General features: G+C 37.7%; 1 long non-coding RNA gene across 1 annotated transcript in view; it reads right to left on the bottom strand.

Annotated features, from left to right (window-relative positions):
- LOC129497373 (uncharacterized) overlaps window positions 1-22,958 on the bottom strand; it is a 160,430-nt gene that overhangs the window by 1,661 nt on the left and 135,811 nt on the right. The gene's annotated exons all lie outside the window — the stretch shown is intronic.

Raw genomic sequence — 22,958 nt, 5'->3', positions numbered from 1 at the left:
TCCTATGTAAATCCTTGTTTTTGTTTTTATTTGCTGCTTCTATTTTATATACCACTGTTTAAGGTTACCTTTATTTTTCCCCATTTTAAATATTTTAAGAATATATTTTATATATTATATAAATATGTGGGGGGGGTGTTCTAGTTCCAACAATGGTGGAGCAGATTATACTGGACTTATCTCCTTGCCAAAAGCAATGATAAACTGTAAACAATTTATAAAAACCAGTCGTTTGCAGGCTGTAGAGAACAATTGAAGCAGAGAAATGGATCTGATATTACCTTGAAAGTAAGAGAAACTCATTAGGTGAGATTCACACTTAACTTTCATTTAAGAGCTTCATTTTCTGGAAAGATGGGAGGGTAGAGAGCAAGAAATGAAACTTTTGAAAGACAGGAGTAGGTGGGCGGGGAACTGAGTATACTTTTAATATGAGATGAAGAGATATAATCCCTGGACTATGGCAGATTAAATATGATCCCATCCTTCATCAAGAGGCAGAGTCTCCCTTCCGTTTGGGTGAGCTCTGTGCTGTTTTGACCAATAGCATACAAAGGAGTGATGATAATCCAATTTCCAAGTTAAAACGCTTCTCCTCTCTTTCACTTTTCTTCTTTTAGACACTTGCTTCGAGAACCCAGTCACTCAACCATAGGGACAAATTCACATGAAAAGGAACCAAGGCCCCAGGCTGATAGCCTCAGCTGATAACTCCAATTTGCTAAGCCTGTAGCTGATGCATCTTCAAGTGAATAATATAGCCCCAGTCAAGCTGCCCCAACTGATGCCACATGGAGCAGAAATTAGGTATTCAAACTGAGTTTGGCTCAAATTGAAGATTTTTAAACAGAATTTAAAATCTGTTGTTCAAGCCACTAAGTTATAGAGTTATTTTTCTTATACTGCAATAGATAACAGAACAATGGAGAGAACTTAAGCAGATATTTCACACACAGAAAAGATATAAAAATGGCCAATAAGCATAAGAAAAGACTAACAGAATTAGTCATCAGGAAAATAAACAGAAGGGACATCTGAGTGGCTCAGCGGTTGAGCATCTGCCTTTGGCTCAGGGCATGATCCTGGAGTCCTGGGATCGAGTCCTGCATCAGGCTTCCTGCATGGAGCTGCCTCTCCCTATGTCTCTGTCTCTCTCTGTATGTCTCATGAATAAATAAATAAAATCTTTTTGTAAAAAAAGGAAAAGGAAATAAACAGAAAACCACAAAATATATTACTACATACGCATTCATATGTCTAAAATTTAAAATACTGATTCATACCAGCTGCTGAGGATGTGGAAGAACTGGGACTCTCATACTTTGATGAAAGCAAATGGTACAACCAATTTCAAAAATACTTAGGCAAGCTTTTTATATATAGACTTAAACATGTCCTATGACCCAGCAAATTCACTCCTAAATATTTACCCAAGAAAAATGAAAAGATATGTTTACCAAAAATTTGCACAAAAATATTCTTAGCAGCTTTTATCATGATAGCCCAAATGGATATAACCCAACTATCTATGAACTGGAGAATGGACCAACAAAATGTGGTATTATAGAATGGTAAATAAAATTGAATATAATACAAAAGAATAAACTGTTGATAAAAATAATAACATCAATGAACCTTAAAAATATGACATTGGGGGAAAGAGGTCAGACACATAGGGATGCTTACTCTTTTTAAAATACACATACAAGATGTTCAAGGCTAGGCAAAACAAATTCAATAAATACTTGAGCCATAACTCTGTCCCAAGCAGGCTGGTTTCTAGAGCTTGTGACCTAAACCATGATGCTGTATCTATGAATTCATAAAGTTTTTGAAGGAGATATAGAAAATGGTTTAATTGCTTACATTAATGATGAGATCCTGAAGAAGAGATAATAATTAAGAGACAACCGAGGAAGGATAAAACAGGACTCTTAGTTTTGCTCTTTATAAATTTCTATTGTATATAGAGAGAATAAGTATAAAGAAAATCATGTTAAAGCACATCATAACAAAATTGCTAAAACACAAAACTAAAAAAATTAAAGCACAAGAGATAAAATGGTATGTTATGTACAGAGTAATAAAGTCAGGCATGACAGCAGACTTCTTATGGTAAAGTGTGCAAACCAAAAGAAAATGAAGCAACATTTTAAACTACTGAAAGAAGCAACCTATTATCATAGAATTGTATTCCCAAGAAAATTCTCTTTCAGAAGTGAGGGCAAAAGAGAGAGTAAATTAAAAATAGAGAATAAAAGCACAGGGATCCATTAACAGACCTATACCACAAGAAATATTAAGGAGAACTTTTTACACTCTCATTAAAAATCAGAGCTTGTCAGATTGGATTTTTAAAAAGCAACACATAGGGTAGCCTGGGTGGCTCAGCAGTTTTGTGTCTGCCTTCAGCTCAGGGTGTGATCCCAAGGTCCCTGGATCGAGTCCCACATCAGGCTCCCCACAGGGAGCCTGCTTCTCCCTCTGCCAATGTCTCTGCCTCTCTCTCTGTGTGTCTCTCATGAATAAATAAATAAAATCTTTTAAAAAAAAGCAACACATACCTACATTCTGCCTATAAGAAACTCTCTTTGTATAAAGATGTAGAAAAAATAGAGCTAAGAAGATGGAAAAAGAATATCATGCAAAAATAATCAAAGAAATCTGTAGTGGCTATAATTAATATCAGACTTTGTACACTTTAGAACAAGGACTATTATCTAGGATAAAGAAAGACATTACATAATAGTAAAGGGGTCAATTTATCACAAGGGCATAACAATCCTAAATGTACATACACATATACCTAACAACTTTAAGATAAATGAAACAAAAACAATTAGACAACTAGAAAACAGAAGGACAGATCATTCACAGCAATATTAGAAGTTTTAAAATCTTTTTTCTTAGTAATTGATGTACAAATAGACAGAAAATAAACATGTGAACAAAACTATTAACCAGCTTTGACGTAACTGACAGTTATAGAAGACGTCATCCAGCAACAGCAGGATAGAAATTCTTTTCAAATGCACACACAGTATTCGCAAAGAAAGACTGTGTTCTGGGTCTCGGTATATTTAAGGTGATTTAAATCATACAAAGTATATTTTCTAATCATAACAGAATTAAAGTAGAAATCAATACCAGAGCAACTTCTGGAAAATTCCCAAACATTTAGAAAACAACATATGAATTTAAACTTAATCACTAAGAAAATTAGAAAATATTTTTAATCAAAACAAAAACATATAAACATAGGCAAAAAAAAAAACCTATAAAAATGTCTGCAATGTAGCCAAAGCAGTACTTAGAGTAAATTTATAACTTTAAATCCATATGTTTGAAAAAGAAAGGTCTCAAATCACTGAATTTTGTACTTAAATTACAAAAGAAAGGGTAAATAAATATGAAAATTATCAGTAAATCTGATAACAAATTATATGACCCTTTGTCTATTTTGGTCTAATAGTTTATCTTATATTGTTGTTTTCTGCTGCTTTTCTTTTATCATAGCTATAGATTTTTGTTATAAATCATAGCCTTGTTGAAGAAAGCATACTACCATACACAAGAATATATTCAGAAAATTTTTTGAATTTTTATGGTAGAAATTGTGTCAATGAATGACCATATATTAAGCCCCTACCATCTGCCAGCCCTTGCACATATGTTGTTTCATTTAATACCAAGGCTACAGTGGATCCTTAGGGAATTTTGATGATTTAATTTATGATCATCAGAAGCTGCCATTTAAACATCCACATCCTGCAGAATTGGTGGATTTAGTTTATTTTTTCTGTAATGTGTGAATATTAGTTTCCATCACACAAGCACCATGGTGAAAAAAGCCTCTAATAACACTTGGGTTGTATGAGATCAACTTGCTTTCATGAATTATGACATCAAGCAGAATTGGTTTAGAAAACAGCAAACACATTTAGAGAAGTGGTAAGATACAGAGCGCGGATGGAATTTATTTCAATCTATTACTTCCCACAAAACTCAAAGTCAGCCATTACATGATATCACAATAAGTGAAAAGGGGGGACAAAAGTTGTGAAAAGCAAAAGCAAGAGATTATTGCTCCCCTGTTGTCAGCAGTCAGCATTTCTTCTTATCAGTCCCAAGATAATGCATCTCCTTACCTGATGCTTATTTATGTTCATCTGTGGTGAACTTTCTTACTGTTGGACTCCAATTTCCCTTTCTTTGGTTCTGTTTGGGGCACTGTCGCCTGGTTGCAACAGTAACCTCTTGGGGAACAGGTACAGTGTTCATGTAACATTAATAAATGTCACAGATTAACATAGAGGAATTATTTGTTTACTGATAAACTGGCAGAAGATGTCATATAGCCTGAGCTCTTCCCTAAATTAAAGCTAGGTTTAAGAATTATTTTTTCAAAGGTCTATTTTGAATTGTGGGGCTTAATTCCATCTTGAAGGCTATTTGTGGGTCACGCTTCACTTCTTGTGGTTTATGACTTCAACCCAGGCCCTCGATGGGATTATAACCCAACAGTCACAGAGGCTGCTATATATCATCTGTTTATTTTACAACCAAGCACCTACTATACTTTGGTTTTATGTTCAACAAGAACATAAGAGGAAAGGACATGATGGGAGAAGAGGAGCAGGAGAAAAAAATAATTGAACCCAAGCAACAGCTATGTCTACCTGACTTTAAAAATTTGAGATAAAAACTGAAAATCAGGGGCAGTTCAAGATGGCAGCATAAGGAAGATACTGAACTCACATCCTCACACCAAATCTACAGCTACCTCTGAACCAATTCCCTCTGAAAATAACCTGAAAACTAACTAAACAGCTCATCCATAACAAAGGGTAAAAGGGATCCTGGTAAAAGAAGCAGAGATGTTTTCTCACCAAAAATACCACCCCTGGCAGGGCAACCCACAGTCAGGAGGAAACTCACAAATATGGAGCTCTTCTCTGAAGAGAAGGAGGTTTGTGCTCCATGTCAGGCATGTCAAACCTTGAGACCTGCACCAAAGAGATAAGCTCCTGAAACATCCAGGTTTGAAAACCAACAAGGCTGATAACCAGGAGATTCAAAGTGCTAGAGTGAATGAGACTTTTCTTACTCTATGCTCACACACAGACTTGCTCACCCCAGGCTCAGTACAAAAGGAGCAGTCTGAAAAGTGCCTAGACCATGTGTGAAAGAGATTCATTTGCTAATCTTAAACTATCTGACAGAGAGGCAGGAGGCTGTTGGGACCCTCCAGAGATGGAGGCATTGGTGGGAACCAATTTTGGCTCCCTAGCCAGTGCTAGAAAGTGCACACAGTCACAGAGCTCTCTCACTGCCCCACTAAACCCAGTGAGTGCCCCTCCCACCCCATGCTCTGTCACTCCCTCACTGAAACCAGTGGCTGTATCCTGGCCCTGTGCTCTCCTACTGCCTCCCTAAAACTGGCTGGCACAGGCAGCCAAACAGGAGTCAGAGCTGAAGAATACAATAACTGGACTGAACTGAAAAATACACTAGTGTTTCACAGTGGATTAGATGAGGTAGAAGAAAGGATTAGTGATCAGGAAGATGAAGAAATGGAGCTCACCCAAACAGAGTAGCAAAAAGAAAGTATTTTTAAAATTAAAAAAGATATTTCATGCAAATGGAAACCAAAAGAAAACTGGGGTAGCTATACTTCTACTAGATAAAATAGATTTTATTATTTTTTTATAAAATAGATTTTAAATAAAGACTATAATAAAAGACAAAAAAGTTCACTATATACTGATAACAGGATCAATTTAAGAAGATACAGTAGACCATGTTTATCCATGGTTTTGATTTCTATGGTTTAAGTTACCCATGGTCAATCACAGTCTAGAAGCAGATGATCTGCCTTCTGTCATCAATAGTAACCTAATGCTACATCACAATGCCCATGTCAGTCACCTCACTTCATCTATCATACAGGTATTTTATCATCACATCATAAGGGTGAGGTACAGTGCAATAAGGTATTTTGAGAGAGAAACCACATTCACATAACTTTTATTACAGTATATTGTTATAATTGTTTTGTTTAGTATTAGCTATTGTTGTTAATCTCTTACTGTGCCTAATTTATGAATCAAACTGTATTATTGTTAAGTATGTATAGGAAAAAGAAAGGTATATGTAGGGCTTGGTTCTATCCACAGTTTCAGGCACTCATTGGGGGTCTTGGAATATATTTTCCACAGATAAGAGGGGACTACTCTATAATATTTGCAAATATTTATATGCCCAATGTAGGAACACTCAAATATATAGGGCAAATATTAAACCTAGAGGGATAAATTGAGAGCAGTACAATAATAGGGGGGATTTTAATACACATATCAATGGATAGATCATCCACACACACAAAAAAACAAAACAAAAAGGAAACATTGGCCTTATGTGGCACATTAAAACAGGTTGACTTAATAGATACAGACCAAACATTTTATCCAAATTCAGTGGAAAAGGCATTCTTGTTAAGTGTGTATGAAACATTCTCCAGGATATATAACATGTTAGGCTACAAGCAAGTTTCAATAAATTCAAGAAGACTGAAATAAGATCAAGCATCTATTTTGACTATAATGTTATAAAACTAGAAATGAATTACAAGAATAAAACTGAAAAAGTCACAAATATGTGGAAATTAAACAACATGCTACTGAACAACTAAATGGGTCAACAAAGAAATCAAAGAAGAAACCAAAAAATACCTGGAGACAAACAAAAATGGAAGTAAATCACACTAAAATCTATGGGATGCAGCAAAAGTAGTTCTAAGAGGGAAGTTTATAGCAATACTGCCTACCTCAAGAAATTAGAAGAATCTCAAATAATTCAACTCTATACCTAAAGGAACTAGAAGAAAACAAACAAAACACAAAATTAGTATAAGGAAGGAAATAATATAGATCAGAGCAGAAATGAATGAAATAGAGGCTAAATCAATAATAGAAAAATCAATGAAACTAAGAGCTGGATCTTTGAAAAGATAAAAAAAAAAATTGACAAGCCTTAAACTAGAGGGCTCAAATGAATAAAATTACAAAAGAGAGAGGAGAAGTTATAACTGATACCAAAGAAATATGAAGAATCATAAGAAACTACTATGAATAATTACATGCCAACAAATTGGACAACCTAGAAGAAATGTATAAATTCCTAGAAACATACTACCTTCCAAGACTGAATCACAGAGGAATAGAAAATATAAATAGACTGATTATTAGTAAGGACATTGAATCAGTAATTAAAAACCTCCCAACAAATAATAGTTCAGGACCAGACATATTCATTGGTGAATTCTGCCAAACATTCAAAGACTTAATATCTATTTTTTCAAACTGTCCCAAAAAATTAAAGAGGGTTTGCTTCCAAACTCATTTTACAAGGCCAGTGTTATCCTGATACCAAACCAGACAAAGATACCACAGGATAAGAAAATTACAGGCTAATATCCCTGATGAACATAGATGTAAAATTCTTCAACAAAATTTTAGCAAACCAAATTCAGCAATATATTAAGAGGGGGATGCCTGGGTGGCTCAGTGGTTGAGTGTCTGCCTTCTGCTCAGGGCATGACCCCAGGGTTCCAGGATCGAGTCCCACATCAGACTCCCTGCGAGGAGCCTGCCTGCGTCTCTGACTCTGTGTGTCTCTTGTGAATAAATAAATAAAATCTTTTTAAAAACCCAATATTTTAAGAGGATTGCACATCGTTATCATGTGAAATTTATTTCAGGGATGCAAGGATTGATCAGTATCAGCATATCAATCAATATAATATACCACATTAACAAAATTAAAGATAAAAATCACATGATCAGCTCAAATGATGCATCTGACAAAAATTCAGCATTCATATATGATAAAAACACTCAACAACACAAATATAGATGAAATGTACTTCAACATATTATAAAGACCATATATAATAAGCTAACATCATATTCCACAGTAAAAAGCTAAAAGCTTTTCCTCTGAGATCAGAACAAAACAAGGATGTTCACTCTCGCCAGTTTTATTTAATGCTGTGTTGGAAGCATTAGCCAGAGTAATTAGGCAAGATAAAGAAAGAAAAGGCATCTAAATTTGAAAGGAAGTAATCTTTGTTACTATTGCCAGATGACAGGATTTTATATATAGAAAACCCTAAAGAATCCATCAGAAATTGTTAGAACTAATTAACAAATTCAGTAAAATTGCAGAGCACAAAATTCAGTAAAATTGCAGAGTACAAAGTCAATGTGAAAATCCGTTGTGTTTCTATACACTAACAATTAAGTGTCAGAAAGTAAAAATATTCCCATTTACTATTGCATCAAAAATAATGAAATACCTAGGAATAAACCTAACCAAGGAAGGTAAAGAACTGGGCACTGAAAACTGTAAAACATTGATGAAAGAAATTGAAGAAGATACAAATAAATGGAAAGACATTGGAAATACATGAATTAAAAGAATAAATATTGTTGAAATATCCGTATTACCCAAAGTAATCTATAAATTGAGTGCAATCCTTATAAAAAAATGCAATGACATTTCTCAAATAGAACAAATAATCCTAAATTTTGTACAGAAGCACAAAAGATCCTGAGTAGCCAAAGCAATCTTGAAAAAGAAACACAGGGCAGCCCAGGTGGCTCAGCGGTTTGGCGCTGCCTTCAGCCCAGGGTGTGATCCTGGAGACCCGGGATTGAGTCCCATGTCGGCCTCCCTGCATGGAGCCTGCTTCTCCCTCTGCCTGTGTCTCTGCCTCTCTCTCTCTCTCTCTCTCTCTCCTCTCTGTGTATTCTCATGAATAAATAAATAAAATCTTTAAAAAAAGAAAAGAAAAGAAGCACAAAGCTGAAGGCATCATACTCCCTGACTTCAAATTATATTATAAAGCTGGATAATCAAAACAGTATGATATTGGCATAAAAACAGACCTATAAATCAAGGGAACAGGCTAGAGAGCCCGGAAATAGCCCCATGTATATATATGGTCATTAATTTACAAGGGAAGCAAGATTATATTGTGGAGAAACAGTCTTTTCAATAAATGATGCTTAGAAAATTAGACAGCCACAAGTAAAATAAGGAAAGTAAATTATTGTGTTACCCACTACACAAAAGTTATCTCAAAATGGATCGAGGACTTGAATATAAGACCTGAAACCATAAAAACTTATAAGAAAACATAGGGAGTGAGCTCCTTGACATTGGTCTTGACAGATGACTTTTTGAAAGGACTCCAATTTTCTTTTGGAAATCAACAAAATCAAAAATAAACTGGTGGGATTAGGTCAAACTAAAAAGCTTTTGCACAGCAAAGGAAACCATCAACAAAATGAAGTCAGCCTACTGAATGTGAGAAAATATTCACAAATCATATATCTGATAAGGCATTAATATCTAAAATATATAAAGAATTCATGCAACTCAATAACAAACAGTCCAATTTAAAAATGGGTGGAGAAGCTGAATAAATATTTTTTCCAAGAAAGATATACAGATGGCCAAAGGTGCATGAAGAGATGCTCAGCCTCTCTAATCATCCGGGAAATGCAAATCAAAAATACGATGAGATATCATCTCAACCCATCAAAATGCCTAGTATCAAAAAGATAAGAAATAACAAATTTGATAAGCATGAAGAAAAAGGGAACCCTATGAAGAGTTGGTTGATGGGAATATAAACTGGTGCAGCCACTACGGAAAACACTATGGAGGTTTCTCAAAAAATTAAAAATGGAAGTACCACAGGATCCACCAATTCCACTTCTGGGTATTTAGCTGAAGAAAATAAAAAGACTAATTCAAAAAGATATATGCACCCCTATGTTTATCGCAGCATCATTTTTAACAGTCAAGGTATGGAAATAACCTATTTATTGATGGATGAATGGGTGAAGAAGATGGAGTTTATATATATACAACGGAATACCACTCAGCCATAAAAAATTAAATCTTGTCATTTATAACAACATGGATGGACCTTAAGATACTACTACACTCGATCTTAGCCAAAAGCCCGAAATGCAATTGGATGGGCCTTGAGAATATTATGCTAAGTGAGGTCAGTCAGAGAGAGAAAGACAAATATTGTGTGATTGTACTAATATGTGGAATCTGAAAAACATGACAAACAAAGAAAACTCATAGATACAGAGAATAGATTAGTGGTTGCCTGAGGGAAAGGGAATCGGGGAGTGGGCAAAATGGGTGAAGGGGTACAAACTTCCCGTTATAAAATAAATAACTCACGGGAATGTAATGACCAGCATGGTGACTATTGTCAATAATGTTGCATTGCATATTTGAAAGTTGCTAAGAGTAATTCTTAAAAGTTCTCGTCACAAGAAAAAAACTTTTCTAACTGTATGGAGATGATACATATGGTAACTAGACTGATTGCAATGATTTCACAGCATATACAAATATCAAATCATTATGTTGTACACCTGAAATTAATATTATGTCATATGTCAAATATACCTCAATTTAAAAAAAAATCTGTCAGACAGCAGTCCAGACATGTTATCTCCATGTTAATAAACACCTGGAAATATCTATTTTTTTTAAATGTGGAAATAAAATGTTCAGTTGATTGTTTTCTGTCTTTTCAAAAACGAACATGACTGAAACAGAAATCAGAGGGTCCAGCTGAGGGGCAGCCATCCGTCTCTTCCTCTCCTTCTTTTGTCGACTCTGTACCAATAATAAGCTCTCTGGCAGGAGGACGCAAACCGCTGGGTCAGAGATCAGGCGGGGTCATTGCACACCCAGGCCTTGGGTTTCACCCTCTAGTCTCCACAGTGCACTGGGAGGGACACTCCTTGATCCCTCCATGCCGTCACCCGGTTCTGCAGCACAGTTGGCACCGAGCCTTTGCAAACATTCTAATTTGATGCATAATTAATATAACAGTGATTCAAGGCATAGAAGCTTCTGGGACTAATTAGTGACCTGAATCTCCATGGTAGCCTGCATTCCATTCTTATCAGTGCCGGGAAGAGCTGCACTCTTAGAAATAATCAGTCTCCCACTTATTACTATGACACAGCCAAAAGGCAAAGATCATTTTTCCATCCAGTGTGCAAAAATTCCATCGGTGTGTAATCATCTCCCATAGGGACTAAACTTCCCCTGGAAGAGTCTCATGAAATTAGTCCCTCATGAACCTTTAGGTTTCCATATGGGCCTGGGGAGATCTTATTGCAGGTGAAGAAATAAAAATAGTCAGCAAGGGCTCACTGACCATCCACAGAATGGACAGTATTGTTCTGGGTTTTGGAGCTGGTTTGAAGGAAAATAAAAGCCTCGGCTCTCTTTCCAAAGACTTTGCAATGCAATAATGGAACACAGAGCGATGAGAATGAATGACTTGTGTACTGCTATTCCTAATATGCATCTGTGGATGGTTCTGAGTATTCCAGTAAGACACAGAGGACCTGTTCAAAGTCAGAAAGAGTTCACCCAAGGAAGAGAGGTGGGATTATAGTGACCATCAAAACCCGGTCTATCTCCAGCCCACTTGCCCAGGCCCAGCATGATCTAGACCAGGATATGTATCATATGTCAAATCTGCCTGACACTCATTAAATTCATGCATATATGGCCCATGGATGCATTCATGCTGTAATGGCAAAGTTGAATTGCTGTGACAAAGATCCTATGACCCACACATTCTAAAATAGTTGCCATTTTGGGGCACCTCGGTGGCTCGTTGGTTAAGTTTCCAACTCTTGATTTTGACTGAGTTTATAATCTCAGGGTCCTGGGATCCAGCCTGGGCTCCACACTTATCAGGGAGTTTGCTTGTCTCTCTATCCCTCTCCCCACTCATGCTCTCTCTCTCTCTCTCTTTCAAATAAATAAATGAAATCTTAAAAAAAAATATTTAACATCTTGCCCTTTGCCAAAAAGGTGTGCTGACCCCTGGTCTAGACCATCAAAAACTATCCAGCAAGTAGGTGACCTTGGCTTTAGTCTTAATTTTTTAGAATTCTTTATGGGAGAGTAGGTTATGGACAACCGCCCCATGAGCAATCTCTTCAACGTGTATGACTTCCAACTTCTGTTCATGATCATGGAGACGAAGTGCTTATTATTTACCTTCCTGTGTAGGGGCCTTCATATTTCTCAAACTTTTATTTATTTAATCAGCTCTTAAGTGGTACTTACTGTATGTCAAGCACTACTCTAAGTACCTAAATCATCTCATTTCATCTTTACAATCACTCCATAAAGTAGGTATTACTATTACTCCATTTCAAAGATGAGGAAACTAAGGAGCAGAGAGGTTGAATTGCCTCAGGTTATATAACTAGCAAGTAACACAGCCAGGATTTGAATTCAGGCAGCCTTGCTCTTCAGTCTCCCCTTAACTATGGAAATACAAACTTTTGTACCCAGTATCCATGAGAATATAGTGGGATCACCCTTATTAGCTACTTACTACTTGCTAATTTCCCATAAATTCTTTTCAAGCTTTCAATTTAAAATACATATGAATATTGCACTATATTTATCCTATGACTTCCAGTACCCACTAGCACAGTACCTGTATTCCCTGGAATATGGGCACTCTCATTTTGAAAGGTATAGCCTAGTTTATTTTTGGAATAGACATTTGGTTTTGCCATTCCTACACTTATTTATTTGACCAAGTCTACTGGTTTGAACACTTTTTGTTTTCAATCAATAGGCACTTTTTAAAAGAAAATCGTATACAGAATATATCACAGATAGAGGTAATTCAGACAGAAAGCTTCTTTTTTAAATTTTTTTTTATTTATTTATGATAGTCACAGAGAGAGAGAGAGAGAGGCGCAGAGACATAGGCAGAGGGAGAAGCAGGCTCCATGCACCGGGAGCCCGATGTGGGATTCGATCCTAGGTCTCCAGGATCACGCCCTGGGCCAAAGGCAGGTGCCAAACTGCTGCGCCACCCAGGGATCCCGAGAAAGCTTCTAAATATCTTCACTGAGATACTCAAGTTCTTTGAAAAACTCTGTACTCATTCATCCTTCTGGAGCAACCCAGACCAAGTCTGTTCCCTTTCTTACATGACCTTCCTTCAGATGTGCTAAGATGGTGATCGTATATCCTCTAATATCTCATATCTGAGAAAAACAAAGCCAGTTCCCAAGATCATTCCTCATAGGATGAGCTTTCAAAGTCTCCCATGCACCTCAACTGAAATGGGTGCCCAGTACTGGATATAACACTTCAGGATTGGGACTATTACAGAGACTATTATTTATAGAGAATTTAGTGTAAAGCGTTTATTTATCAGATCTGAATATTCTATAAAGGAATTTGTGACAGATGGTATTTTCCAAAGATGGAGGCAACAGTAAGTCTCATACCATTTTCTCTTCTAGAACTTTGCCACCCTCCCAGTAAATGGTAGAGTCTAATTTTCCTTCCCTGGAATCTGGGTGGTTTTATGCCTCACTTGTAGCCAATAGAATGCTGAGGAGATGACTTTGGATAACTTCAGAGGCTAAGTCCTAGATGGCAAAGAGCAGCTTCTACCTTGTGAGTTGGAACACTGTACTAGAACACTGAGCCACCATGCAAGTGATCTGACTGCCCTGAGGCCACCATGCTGTGAGGAAGCACAAACTAGCCATGTAGAAAAACCACATGGAGAGGCCCTAAACCTATATGCAGAGAGAGAAATGCCTGGCCAGACTCCAGCTGTTCTAGTCACACCCCCTCCACTGTTCCAGTTTCAACTACCATCTGATTAAAACCATATGAGTGACCCAAAGCAAGAATCACCCAGCCAACTCCTTCCCAAATTCCTGAGCCACAGAAACCATGACAGATAATAAAATTATTGTTGTTGTTTTCAACCACTAAATTTTGACATGATTTGTTATGCATCGGTAGAGAACCGTAACAGGGTCTTAGTACTGATCTTTAATCTGAAGGGGATGAGGTTTGAAGTCAACTCCTCAGAGAATTCTGGCACTGTTTATCTCTTTTTCTTTAGAGTTAGAATCCTATCTCACCTAATAACCTACAGAGAGATTTTACAAGAGGTGATAGACTGCCGAGACAAAGCTCGAGACTTAAAGTCAATTCGATGGCTTATATCTTTTAAAACATCTATTTTAGTATTGCTCAAATGTTATATCAATAACACCTGCTTATTAGAGATACATATTGCTATACATTGAGTTGTTCTGCCCAAAATTCATATGTTGAAGCCCTAACCCCCGATGTGACTTTATCTGGAAGTAGAGTCTTTAAGATGAAATCAAGTTTAAATGAGGTCAAGAGTGTGGGCCATAATCCAATAGGGACTTATAAGATCTCTCTATTTCTTTCTCTCTCTGTCTCACTTTCAGTGAGGACACAGTGAGAAGATGACCCTCTGTAAGTCAGGAAGAGAGGTCTTACCAGAATTTGACCATGTTGCTACCCTGACCTCAAACTCTCAGTCTCCAGAATTGTGAGAAATAAGTGTAGGTTGTTTAAGCCACCCAGGCTAAGACATTTTGTTCTGGCGGTCTGAGCTGGCTAACATACAAGAGTAATCTATATATTACTTATATATAATGAGATAGGTATATAGACATATACAACTAAACAATAACGATAACTTAAATCCTAAGGGAATTAATTTGCAAAAACCCTGAAAAACAAACAATTTTACCCATATCTGTCATATAAAGTAGTTGTGCCATCTAAACTTTTCATATATGGTAGCCTCCACTCATTTGCGGTTTCAGTCACCTGCAGCCAATCACAATGCAGAAGCAGATAACCCTCCTTCTGAAGTACCACCAGAAGGTCAAAAGTGGCCTAACACAACGTGACAATGCCCATGTCATTCACCTCACTTCATCTCATCATGTGGATATTTTATCATATCACACCATCACATGAAGACGGGCAACTACAGTACAAGATATTTTGAAAGAAGTGAGAGAGAGAGACCACATTCAGATAACTTGTATTACAGCATATGTTCTATTTCATTATTAAGTATTGTTAATTTCTTACTGTGCCTGATTTATAAATTAAATTTTATCATAAAAGTGTATGTGTAGGAAAAAAACATACTATACCTAGGATTCAGTACTATCACAGTTTCAGGAATCTACTGAGGGTCTTGGAACATATCCCCCCTGAAGAAGGGGGGTACTGCTGTATATTTTGGACATGCTTATTGTAAAACCAGTCATGGTATAACTAGCCCTATCATAATTAAAATGGATTGTAAATATAATCCCAGAAGTTTAGGTGGAAACGTAAAGTTTATTCATCTTTGCCTACTAATTAGACCCTCTTTTATCAGAGCCTCCATAGTTAGTATGGTAACAGCCAACCTGGATCCTCCTAGACTACCCAAATCTTTAGTGTTCAATATGCTACTATCACTCAAAGTGGATTAAGGTGCACTGAAATGGGCACTCTGATACATTTTTACAGGCTTGTAAATTGATACAAACTCTTTGGAGGATTTTATTATGTTGCTTGGTATTAAAAAGATTTATATTCCTCAAACTGTGCTTAAGTAATAACCTGACATGCAGAGAAAGGTTCCCGTGCTATGGTGTTCATTGTGGAAATATTTGTCATATGGAAAAATTAGAAACACCATAATTGTGCAACACCATAAATAATAGTAGGGACATGGTTAACTAAATTATTATTCTACAAAGCATAACTATGTAGATGTGTAAAACAAGGCTGGCAGAAACTACATAAATGCCTGTCTGTTTAATGAGTTGAATAATAACAGCAAACTCCTGAATGTTCTACTCTCTCTGGTTATCAGATTTTTACTTGGAAAAAAAAATGACCCAAAGTCAGTTTGGAAAATATGGTCATTGGAGAGTCATGTGGTCATGAAGTCATGAAATCTGGAAGCAAGAACCAGTTTTATTGTTACACAGCTCTAATGGTTAAAGGAATCTGCCTTCTTGTAATTTCCACCCATGCTTACCAGGTCTGACAAGTGAGGCGACCAAAACAAAAACTTTATAAACCATGTCACATGTGTAAGATATTATGATTTTAACAGTTCCCAGATAAAAAAAGGCAGTCATCATATACAAATCACTGTCATGGCTAATATCACAGATATATAAAATTATTTTTTTAAATATTTTCTACATGGGAACTTTAGGGAAGAGATTTCTAGTTGCTCCTCTCCAACCTGCCTTTTTCATCTGGAACATGGAGTTGTGGTTTAGAATTTGAAATACTGTCCAGTATTTCTCACAACTTGAGTCTAAAATATCCTTCCTCATAATTTAAGGCAAATGATTGTGTTTTCTCTCTTTTTTTTTTTTTTTTTTTGCTGAGTGTTTTTCTGGATTTTGTTTTTCACTGTTGACTGATGCTTGTCTTTGAGTTATGACAGGTGAAAGCCAAGTGTACATATTGCCAAATGAAGTGTAGTCAGGAACAGCCAGTCTACTGGCGAGTAGAAAAGGCTTGTTCCTTGGGACCACATGATGTCATGGGACTATTAGCAGAGTGATTCACATGTATTTAGTGTGGGAGCTGGAGCTAAAGGAAGACTGGAAGGATGGAATATGAGGCTGCTTGTCCATACTGGAAACTATAGACTTAGTGTGTGCTTCAGTTTTGTGATGCTTTTTTACATGATTCAATGATGGTATATGCTTTGGACACTAAAGCTTTCAGGCTTTTATGGTACATCTACTCTCAAAGTTATATATTATAATGAAAATGCCTTAGTATTTATCCTGGTGAGTATAAAATGGAACCAATACAAAGGCACACATTTAGGGTGCAATGATCAATTAGAGTCAACTATAATGAAGGTGTCTGGTTGAGTGACAGTTCATGAGAAGAAAAGTTGAAAGTTTTAGTTGGCCAAACTTTGAGAAAAATTTCTGTGGAAAATGCATTCTTTATATCCTGATAGGATCACACAGATGTATGAATTTGCCAAAACTCAGCAAACGTACAATTAAGACTGAGAACTCACTCTACATAAAAAAAAAAAATACTGTTAACAAATATTAGACTCCCGTTAATATGCATGCTGAAGTACTTAGGAGGAATTATACTTACATCTTAAATTTGCAAAAAATAAAATGGATTGATGGTGGACACAGGAATGGATACACATCTGATAAAACAAATTCATAAAATGTTGGTGGTAGGATCTGGATGATGGTTTTGTGAGTGGTATTCCTGAGCTGGCTCAGAGGGGCTCACAAGAGCTGATTTTGCACATACCTTCCCCAACTCATGTTGGAAGCTTGATATTGGCCATGGTGGAATGTCTATGCCACAGAAATCAGCAAACCATACAAATTAGAGCTTTTTAATTTTTTTTTTCACCAAGAGAGAGAGCTTACCAACACACCACTGAATGTGTGGGTTGTTCATAATAAACTTCCTTCAACTTTGCTGTAGGCTTGAAAATTTTCGTAATAAAATATTGGCAAAACAATATGACTCAGTGTGCTTTTCATTGATGAAAAAATAGATTAATAGTTTTTAGACTTTTGCTTCCAAGAAGAATTTAGTAGGCCTTCTTCCACTGCAACAGCTAGGGAAAATAAAGACTTATTACAAAATCATATTTTTAAAAACAGTGTGGAGAACCATAGAGGCAAAGACGACCAGAAGAAGGAAATTCCAGAGGGGAAGAGCACACAGAAAATGAGCTGAAGTTACCTACAGTTTTCTTCCTGTGGGGGCCCTGGGGTGGGGCATTTGCTGAGGCCCTGCCTGAGGATTGGGCTTAGTATGCTGAGGGGAAGATACATCAGGAGAGTTCCCACCCGACTGCCCCCCACCCCTGTAGCCTGGTAAACCAGAACAGAATTTAAAGGAGTCCCAGTCCCATGGCTGAGTTTTCCCCACAGAACAATTTCTGCATTTGGGCTGGCACAGGAGCCTGGGGGGTTGAATCATCAAGGAAGAGTGAACTCTCTCCCAGCCTCAAAGTTTATTAGTGGGAAGAGCTTACAACCATACCCAATGTTTGACAGATTTTGAATCTCGATGATGTGGAGGCTAAAGACTTCAACTTTCAGGTCAGAGATGACAGAGACACAACAGGATCTCAATCCAAAGCCAAAAAGGACTTTGCCCAGAAAGGGCTAAGTCCAGGAATACAGTGTAATCTCCCTCAGTCTTACATTTTGTAGGAGACAAAACCCCACTGGAGGCAGTAAACAGCAACAAACATGCACCCTGAGACATATGCAATTAGGTTGAACAAAGTCTAACTGCAAACAGCCATGGCCCACTTTACTTTCTCAAGGCATTGAGGTGATCAGCCCTTTATGCTGTCTGTCCAGCTGAGGAAGAGCAAACCCTTTCTGAGGGAAAATAATATTATCAGTCTGCATGGTTCTTTTATATGTTATGTCTGGCAAACAACCATAAGCAATGAGAGAAGTAGGAGAATGAGACCAATAATCAAGAAAAGAAAATTGACACTAAAGCAGATCCACAAAATATGAATATCCAGAGTTTAGAGATAGCAGAGAAGGACCTTAAAAATAACTACTGTAATTTTTTAAATAGAGAAACTAGTAGACAGAAAGATAGATGAAAGATGAAGAATTTCCACACATGATAGGGATCTATTTAAAAATAGAAGTGGACCTTCTATTTTTTTAAACTACAGACTTTTTTTTTAAAGATTTTATTTACTTATTAGAGACACACAGAGAGAGACAGGCAGAGGGAGAAGCAGACTCCACGCAGGGTGCCCGATGTGGGACTCGGTCCTGGATCTCCAGGATCATGCCCTGGGCTGAAGGTGGCGCTAAACTGCTGAGCCACCTGGGCTGCCCCACAGAAGTAGACATTCTAGAACTGCAGTATCTGAAAGCAAGAACCCATTAGATGTATTTAACAGTAGATAAGATATAGCTGAAGTTAAGCTAGTAAACTAGAAGACATGTGAATAGAAAAAAACAAACAAACAAACTGAAGGGGCAGATGGAAGAAAGGATAAACAGAGTATCAGAGACTTGCAGAATGAAAAGAGTCTAACATATGTGCAATTGGTATCCCAGAAGGCAAGTGAAGAATTAGGAAGAAATATTTAAAGTCCAAGTCCTTACAGATTCCAGTGGAAGATGTATTATACTTGGATATTCATATCCCGGGCATCACATTTACTGATTATCTGTGACACTGAGTGAATCTCATATCTTCTCTAATCTTCCTTTTCCCTCATCGATAAAACTGAATCAACATTATTAATTACAATATTATTAATTCATAGTATTATCTATAGATGATAAAACTATATAAGGTAATGTGAAAAAAAAACTTTAAATTATTGTTATTGTCTTCATTACTCCTTCCTCACTCAGTGGGCTGGTGTGTAATCTCTAGTGCTAGCACACACCAGACTAACACTGGCAATTGACTAAAACGAAATTGGATTTCACTTAGGTTGTATCTCTCTTCATTCTAAAATATTTCTACTTTTATCACATACATCCTCATATTTTTCCAATTTATGTAACAAGCAGTATCTATTCCAGAGATCACTGAAATAGGACTTCCCTTCTGAGATTATTTCCTGGGACTGAAGTTCTTGGGTGGAGGGAGAACATGAGAGGCAGAATGGGAAATACGCCTCTAATTTGAATTAGGGAGGGTTGAATTCATCTAAATTCTTTAGTTACTTAGTCTCTAGTCACATTAGAACTGGAGTGAAAGCCCAGAATCATATCAGGAAGGGTGGACCCTTAAGACTCACCAAAATAACATGTAATTGTGAGCATATATATATATTTATAGGCACATATATTTTTTAAAAGCTCTAATGGAACACAAGCTTAGGAAACATGATTTCAGATGGAAGGTTTGCTACCATGGAAACCCAAACTTCCAGTTTTCTGATTCTGAGCTACTCGATAGAATTCTAAGCCACAGTCTCCAAATTAGTTTATGGTCTTCTGTCACTTTTGTTGCAGTTTTTACAAAGAAGTAAAGAAAATAAGATAATGGAAGCTGAAAATCGAGCAGAGGGAAATATAAGAATAGGGAAAAGAAAAGAGTGTAGAAAAATATGAAAGCAGCAGGGTATTAGTCAGCTCAGGCTGCCATAACAAATACCACAGACTGGTGGCTAAAACAACAGAAATGTATTCTCTCACAGTTCTGGTGGATGGAAGTCCAAGATCAAGGTGCCAGCAGGGTTGGTTTCTTCTAACATCTCTCTCCTGGGCTTGTAGATGACTGTCTACTTGTTGTGTCCTCTCGTGGCTTCTCTCTGTGCACCCGCATACCTGGTGTCTCTTAGTCTTCTAATGACACCAGTTCTGTTGAATTGGGGCCCCAAATACAGTTATATTTGGGATGAGGGCTTCAACATATGGATATTTAGGGGACACAATTCCATTCATAACAAGCAGGGGAAAAAAAAGGATCAGTATTAACTAATGGCTTCATAACTAAAAAATGCTTTGCCTTGTCCACACCAGCACCAGCAGATCAAAAAGCTATAGACTTTTATTTCTTTTCTTTATTGAGGGTTTGGGGATGGGGTGACAGTCTACTTCATTTGTTAGCTTAGATGTGTCAGTTTGGAGTTCTGAGTCTTTCCTATCATCACCTCTCTGATGATATGCTCTCTGTTGTTTTCTTCAAACATCCTATCTTCTAAGAAATTGAGGCTTCTTAGTCATTCCGGGTATGTCTCCAAGATTAAGCTACCCAACTTCCAGTGACCCAAATTGTTGGAGAGGAGCCACAGAGCACCTACCTTGGAAAATCAAGTTCCCAAAGGGGTGGGATGCTGTGTGCCTCTGGCTTGACTTCTCTACCCAAGACAAACCTCACCCTTTCCTGCCAATGTATATGAAATAGTACATTGATCCAAGTCAATTCAGAAAATATTTATTGTATGGGAGGCTGTGGATACTGGGATAAAAACATCTCATGTGCTGTCCTCAGGGGCTCACAGTCAAATAAAGACAAACAATGAGGCGGAATTAAACATATCTCAATAGTCCAAGGAGCAGCACCAGTGAAAAACTCACAGATGAAAGTGATTCATTCTGCCTGGGAGAATCAGGGAATATTTCATGGAGAAGTAAGGTTTGGGAAGGACCTGGAATAATGCACAGGAATTTGGCAGGTGGAAAAATCATGGAGCGTAGGATGTAGGGGATGGAGTGTGAAGAAGGCAGGTCATTCCACTCAGATAAAAAAGCATTAGCAAAGTCATGAGGGCACAAAAATAATTTTAATTTAGAAAAATGCTAAATCTGGTGCCGCTAGAGTGGTGGTTCTCAAACTCAGAGTTCATCAGATCACCCGGGGTTTGTGTGTGTGTGGGGGGCTGGTTAAAATATTGATTGCTGCCCTGTCCCCTCCCTCAGGAGTTTCTGACTCAGTAGGTCTGGGGTGGAGCCCAAGAATTTGTGTTTCTAACAGGTTTCCAGGTGATGTTGACATACAGTTGATCCAGGGGCTGTGCTTTGAGAACAACTGGACTAAGAATAGTGAAGGAGGCAGTGGCAGATTAAGGTAGATGGTGGGTTCTATTCTTTAGACAATGGAGGGTCATTATGTTACTCAGACAACCATTTGAAGGATGAATTGTAAGCCTAGGGGGAAACTTGACAGCTGCCTAGGGATGGAGGCAAGTTCTGAAGCTGTTTCATGTTTTTATTTTTGTTTTTTAAGATTTATCTAAGAGAGAGAGCATGTGGGGGTTGGAGGTGGAGGAAGAGGGAGAGAGAGAGAGAGAGAGAGAGAGAGAATCTTTTTCTTTCTTTTTTCTTTCTTTTTTTTTTTTTTTTGGAGAAAAGGTGGGAGAGAGAGAATCTCAAGCAGACTCTACGCTGAGCATGGAATCTAATGCAGGGCTCAGTCATACAACACTGGGATCATGACCTGAGATGAAATCAAGAGTCAGACGTCCAACTGACTGAGCCACCCAGATGCCCCTGAAGCTGTTTTAATTGTCCAGCTGAGAAATAATAAATAATGAGGGCCTACCTTGGAATTTTCTCATCAGAATGGATAGAAAATTAAAGATGCAAATGACATTCCAAAGCAGAATCGAATATGGAAGGAGAAGAGGAGAAGGCAAAGAACAAAAATTACCGTTTCTTTTTAGGAGAATGGACAGATTTTAAAACATTCCAAAGAAAAAGCACAGGAAGAGGAGCAGGAGGGAAAAAATAGTTCTGGTCCTTAAGATGGGTTTCAGGTAGCCAAGCTGGGGAGTTGGAAACAGGCTGGAGCTCTACAGAGACACAGGGCTGAAGACAAAAGTTAGCACAAAAGAAAATATGCCTAAAGCAGAACCCACAAAGTGCCTACTAAGAGGCCAGAAGAGGAAGGGGAACCACTGAAGAGGACTAAGGGGGAGCCAAGGGCGAAAGCTTCTGAGAAGCTCGGTGGAGACAGAAGAGGAAGCAAGTCAGCAGAAGAGGCGGTGGAGCTAGTTAGAGAGGGGTTGAGAAGCACTTTGGCAGCCGGTGCCTTGGAAGCTCTGTTTACTCGTTCTTTGAAAAATATTTGTTGAATGCCAAAAATATACCATATGTTGTGCTGAACGCTGGGAGCACAGTGGGGAGCAAGACAGCAGTCTGCCACCGTGGAGCTTGCTTGATGGGGTTGGAGCCAAGGTGTTTTTACAAGTAGAAGCATCCTGGAATCTATCACTACATGTGCAAAAGGAAAAGTTCAGGAGGGAGTAGGGGGTGAGATGGCCACACTGTGGAAACGGCACTTAAGCTTGGGCTAGACAGATGAGCTGGGCAAAAAGAGGCAAGAAAATAATGTGTATGAAGCCCTGAGACAGGAGATACGCATTGTGTCCCAAGAAACTGAACGGAAACCAGGTGACAGGGACATAGAGAGTGAGTGGGAAAGCAGTTTGAGATGAGGCTGCACAAGGTGGGCAGGACCTAAAAGTGCCAGGCTTTGCTCAAAACCTTGTTAGGATTCCCCTACTGCAGAAATGTCTTCAG

This window comes from Nyctereutes procyonoides, unplaced genomic scaffold (assembly GCF_905146905.1).
Source record: "Nyctereutes procyonoides isolate TBG_1078 unplaced genomic scaffold, NYPRO_anot_genome, whole genome shotgun sequence".
Taxonomy (NCBI): Eukaryota; Metazoa; Chordata; class Mammalia; order Carnivora; family Canidae; genus Nyctereutes; species Nyctereutes procyonoides.
This window is presented reverse-complemented; position numbering and strand designations above follow the sequence as displayed.